The sequence below is a fragment of the Taudactylus pleione genome, unplaced genomic scaffold (assembly GCF_031769625.1).
Source record: "Taudactylus pleione unplaced genomic scaffold, aTauple2 ptg002996l, whole genome shotgun sequence".
In the NCBI taxonomy this organism is placed as follows: domain Eukaryota; kingdom Metazoa; phylum Chordata; class Amphibia; order Anura; family Myobatrachidae; genus Taudactylus; species Taudactylus pleione.
The window spans coordinates 22501-28275 of NW_028287361.1; the positions used below are offsets into that span (position 1 = coordinate 22501).

At 57.6% G+C, this 5775-nt stretch overlaps 1 pseudogene; it reads left to right on the forward strand.

Moving 5' to 3' along the window:
- Window positions 1-4796: 4796 nt before the first annotated feature.
- On the forward strand, window positions 4797-5775 carry LOC148431056 (18S ribosomal RNA; annotated as a pseudogene; the record flags this gene model as incomplete).

Here is a 5775-nt window from a genome sequence, read left to right on the forward strand (position 1 = left end):
CAAATTTCCACCTTACTCTCTCTCTCCCGTGTTGTTTATTTCACGTGTGGCTATTTTATTTTATTTTTTTTTTCAAATTTCCACCTTACTCTCTCTCCCGTGTTGTTTATTTCACGTGTGGCTATTTTATTTTTATTTTTTCACATTTCCACCTTACTCTCTCTCTCCCGTGTTGTTTATTTCACGTGTGGCTATTTTTTTTTTATTTATTCTTTTCAAATTTCCACCTTACTCTCTCTCCCGTGTTGTTTATTTCACGTGTGGCTATTTTTTTTTTATTTATTCTTTTCAAATTTCCACCTTACTCTCTCTCCCGTGTTGTTTATTTCACGTGTGGCTATTTTATTTTAATTTTTTCACATTTCCACCTTACTCTCTCTCTACCGTGTTGTTTATTTCACGTGTGGCTATTTTATTTTTTATTTTTTCACATTTCCACCTTACTCTCTCTCTCCCGTGTTGTTTATTTCACGTGTGGCTATTTTATTTTATTTTTTTCAAATTTCCACCTTACTCTCCCGTGTTGTTTATTTCACGTGTGGCTATTTTACTTTTATTTATTTTTTTCAAATTTCCACCTTACTCTCTCTCTCCCGTGTTGTTTATTTCACGTGTGGTTATTTTATTTTATTTTTTTTTTCAAATTTCCACCTTACTCTCTCTCCCGTGTTGTTTATTTCACGTGTGGCTATTTTATTTTTATTTTTTCACATTTCCACCTTACTCTCTCTCTCCCGTGTTGTTTATTTCACGTGTGGCTATTTTTTTTTTATTTATTCTTTTCAAATTTCCACCTTACTCTCTCTCCCGTGTTGTTTATTTCACGTGTGGCTATTTTATTTTAATTTTTTTTCAAATTTCCACCTTACTCTCTCTCCCGTGTTGTTTATTTTACGTGTGGCTATTTTACTTTTATTTATTTTCTTCAAATTTCCACCTTACTCTCCCGTGTTGTTTATTTCACGTGTGGCTATTTTACTTTTATTTATTTTTTTTTCAAATTTCCACCTCACTCTCCCGTGTTGTTTATTTCACGTGTGGCTATTTTATTTTTATTTATTTTTTTTTTCAAACTTCCCGGGGTGCTGCTGCAGGGGCGCCGCGAGGCGGGTCTGCACCCTGCTCTCTCTATGTTTTTATTTCATGGGAGGCTATTTTTTTTCATATTCTTTCAGATTTCCCGGGGTGCTGCCGCAGAGGCGTCGCGGGACGGGTCGGGTCCGCACCTCACTCTCCCTATGTTTGTATTTCATGGGTGGCTACAGAATTACTTTTTTTTAAAACTTTCCAGGGCGGCCACCGGGGGGGGGGGGGGGGGGGGGCGCCGCGGGACTGCACCTCACTCCCTCTATGTTTTTATTTCACGGGTGGCTATACAATTTTATTTACATTTTTTATTTTACCAGGCGGCCACCGGGGGGCGCCGCGAGGCGGGGCGGGTCTGCACCTCACTCCTCCTGTGTTTTTTTTAGTCTCATGGGTGGCTACATAATTTATTTTTTTTTAAATTCCAGTGGCGGCCACCAGGGGGCGCCGGGAGGCGGGGCGGGTCTGCACCTCGCTCACCCTATGCTTTTATTTCATGGGTGGCTATAGAATTTTTTTTTTTTTTTTTAATTCCCGGGGCGGCCACCGGGGGGCGCCGCGACTCTGCCCCTCACTCACCCTATGCTTTTATTTCATTTGGTGGCTATGTCATTTTTTTTTTTTTTTTTAAACATTTCCCGGGCGGCCACCGGGGGGCGCCGCGAGGCGGGGCGGGTCTGCACCTCACTCCCCCTATGTTTTTATTTCATGGGTGGCATATAATTTGTAATTTTTTATTTCTTTTTTTTAAATTCCCGGGCGGCCACCGGGGGGCGCCGCGCGGCGGGTCTGCACCTCACTCTCGCTATGTTTTTACTTCACGGGTGGCTATTCAAATTTGTTTATTTTTTTTTTCATTTTCCCGGGGGGCCACCGGGGGGCGCCGCGGGGCGGGTCTGCACCTCACTCCCCCTATGTTTTTATTTCATGGGCGGCTATTTCTTAAAAAAAAATAAAAATAAAAAAAATTCCCGGGGTGCTGCTGCAGTGGCGCGGGGCGTCCACCGGGGGGCGTCCACGATTCGGTCGGGCCTGCACCTTGCACTCTCTCCCTATGTTTTCATTTCATGGGTGGCTACTTTAAAAATTTTCATTTTGTTATTCATTTTTTCGATTCCCCGGGGCGTCCATCGGGGGGCGCCGCGTGGGGGGGGGGCGTTTCTGCACCTTGCACTCTCTCCCTATGTTTTCATTTCATGGGTGGCTACTTTAAAAATTTTCATTTTGTTATTCATTTTTTCGATTCCCCGGGGCGTCCACCGGGGGGCGCCGCGCGGCGGGGCGGGCCTGCACCGTGCACTCTCCCTGTGTTTTAATTTCATGGGTGGCTGTTTTTCATTTTTTTCAAAATAATAATAATAATAATAATAATAGTAATAATTTCACGGGGCGCTGCTGGTGCAGCGTCGCGGGGCGTCCACCGGGGGGCGCCGCGGGTCGGGGCGGGTCTGCACCTTACTCCCCCCAATGTTTTAATTTCACGGGTGGCTCTATTTTTTTTTATTTCAATTTTTTGCCCTCCCGGGGTGCTGCTGCAGCGCCACCGGGTGGCCACCGGGGGGCGCCGCCGTGCCGGCGGGCACCGGCCTTCGCCCCTGCCCCCTCCCCGGCCCCCCAGGGGCCCGTCAGGCCAAGGGGCGGCGGTCCACGGGAGGCCGACTCCCCTCTGCGGAGGCCCCGATGAGGTCGGACCGGGGTGCCCTCGTCCGCCCTGCGCTTCCGAGGCTTCGGGGAAGAGAGGGAGAAGCCGCCGCTGAAGGTGGCGCGCAGCACCGGTGGCGTGACCCGTGAGGGAAACCCTCCGGCGGATTGTTAGGAGAGGGAGAGAGAAAGCGAGGCGACTGGCCGGGGGGGCCTTCTCCCACCCGAGGAGGCCCAGGCCGGGCTCCAGGAGAGCACGGGAGATTCTGCGAGCGAGGCGTCCCAGCCAGGGCTCCAGGAGAGCACGGGAGATTCTGCGAGCGAGGCGTCCCAGCCAGGGCTCCAGGAGAGCACGGGAGATTCTGCGAGCGAGGCGGCCCGGCCAGGGCTCCAGGAGAGCACGGGAGATTCTGCGAGCGAGGCGTTCCGTGCCAGGGCTCCAGGGGCGACCGGGGAGAGAGCCCCTTCCGCCAGCGCGGGAGCCCCCGGAGGTCTCCCGGCAGGGCCGAAGGGGTACGGCCCTTCCCCTTCATCCGTTCCCTGCGGCGCAGCGCCACCCGGCGGCAGACAGGGGAACTGCAACCTCTGGAAGTCCCGATGAGGTCGGGAAAAAGGGCCTCGTGCCGGGACCCGGTTCCAGGAGGTCGGGTAAATTCCGCCGGCGCCCCGCAAAAGGTGGCGCGCAGCAGCGACGCCGTGACGTCCGAGGGAATTCCTCGGGCGGATTCATAGGTGGCGAAGAGGCGAGAGAGAGAGAGAGAGAGAGCCAGGAAGAGATCCGTGGGGGGCGCAGCGCGAGAAGGCTCGAGGCGCCCCCCGAGCCACCCTTCCGATCGATGAGGCACCCCGCGTCCCGGCGGGGAGGGACGATCGCTCGGCCGGAACCCAGGGGTCCCGGCCGGATTCACGGGCGAACCCGACCCTCCCTCGGCCCACGGCGCGCCCGGCACCCCTCCGCCGCGAGGGCGTCCGGTCCACCAGGCGTCCGCCTCGCGCTCCGACCCCCTTTCACCGGGGGGGACCGGGAGGGCAGGCGGGCCCCGTCCGACTCCAGGCGGTCGCGGTCTGCTCCGTCCGTCAGCCCCAACTCAGGCGTCCGACACCGCCAGGGGCTTCCGGGGAGGCCGTCCTCGCTCCCGGGCGAGGCGCTCACCCCCGGGCCCCGGCGGAGCACACGATTTCCCCGGAACCGCTCGAGCGTCGACCCGCGAAACAGTCCCTTTCCCAGAGAAGGGCCCGGCGCGCCGCCCGTCGCCCCGACGGCGCGGCGCCCGCACGCAGAGGGCCGCGGCCCGGCCCGCGGAGAGAAGGGCGGAGAGAGACGGGGCCGCCCCCCCCGCGAGAGCGACAGAGAGAGAGAGCCGGGGCGAGTCCCCGCGGCCGGAGGGCGCGAGAGAGAGAGAGATCGACCGAGCCGCGGAGACGAAGAGCGAGGGCGGCCGAGACGGAAACACGGCAGGAGGAGAGGGGAGTCCTTTTCGGAGGGAGCCGGCCGGAAGCTGCGCGCCGAGCGGGCCCGGGCCAGTCCCGGGCCCGGGTCGGGCGGGCGACCGCGCTCCGCGCTTCTACACCCTTTCACCCCCCCGGGACAAGTTGAAACCGGTCAGGCGTAGAACGGGATGCGGTGGGTTGGGGGAGCGGGGTCCCCTGGGGGCCGACGGCCCGGCCTCGCCCTGGCGGCGGGGATCGGCGTCGGGAGGCCTGAGGCGACTTTTCGACCGCTGCCTATCCAACCACACACCCCCCGGGACGGCTTGCAGCTCCGGTTTCCCAGCGAACGGGTTGTCGGGTGAGGCGAAGAAGAGGCGGGCGCCGTCCGTCCTCCCAAGCCCCGGAACCGCCACGGGTCAGCGGGCCCCGGCCGCCACTCTAACTCCGAGCTCCCCCGTCCCGCCTCTCCCTCGGCCGCGCCGCCCGGCGCCCCGGCCGCCTCCCGACGCTCGCGGGACGGCCCCGTCCGACGCGCCTCCCCACCTCCCCGGCGCACGGGCCGCGCGCCCCCCGCCGCTTTCCGAACCCGCCGGTCCCCCCCGACCCCCGGGGGGCGGACCGGCGCGCGGACCGAGAGCTACCTGGTTGATCCTGCCAGTAGCATATGCTTGTCTCAAAGATTAAGCCATGCACGTGTAAGTACACACGGCCGGTACAGTGAAACTGCGAATGGCTCATTAAATCAGTTATGGTTCCTTTGATCGCTCGACCCCGTTACTTGGATAACTGTGGTAATTCTAGAGCTAATACATGCCGACGAGCGCTGACCCCCAGGGATGCGTGCATTTATCAGTCCAAGACCAATCCGGGGGTTCCCGGCGGGTCGGCCCCGGCCTCCCGCCGCCCCCGGCCTCTCTGGCGACTCTAGATAACCTCGGGCCGATCGCACGTCCCCGTGACGGCGACGACGCATTCGGATGTCTGCCCTATCAACTTTCGATGGTACTTTCTGCGCCTACCATGGTGACCACGGGTAACGGGGAATCAGGGTTCGATTCCGGAGAGGGAGCCTGAGAAACGGCTACCACATCCAAGGAAGGCAGCAGGCGCGCAAATTACCCACTCCCGACTCGGGGAGGTAGTGACGAAAAATAACAATACAGGACTCTTTCGAGGCCCTGTAATTGGAATGAGTACACTTTAAATCCTTTAACGAGGACCCATTGGAGGGCAAGTCTGGTGCCAGCAGCCGCGGTAATTCCAGCTCCAATAGCGTATATTAAAGTTGCTGCAGTTAAAAAGCTCGTAGTTGGATCTCGGGATCGAGCTGGCGGTCCGCCGCGAGGCGAGCTACCGCCTGTCCCAGCCCCTGCCTCTCGGCGCCTCCCCGATGCTCTTGACTGAGTGTCCCGGGGGCCCGAAGCGTTTACTTTGAAAAAATTAGAGTGTTCAAAGCAGGCCCGGTCGCCTGGATACTTCAGCTAGGAATAATGGAATAGGACTCCGGTCTCCTATTTTGTTGGTTTTCGGAACTGGGGCCATGATTGAGAGGGACGGCCGGGGGCATCCGTATTGTGCCGCTAGAGGTGAAATTCTTGGACCGGCGCAAGACGAACC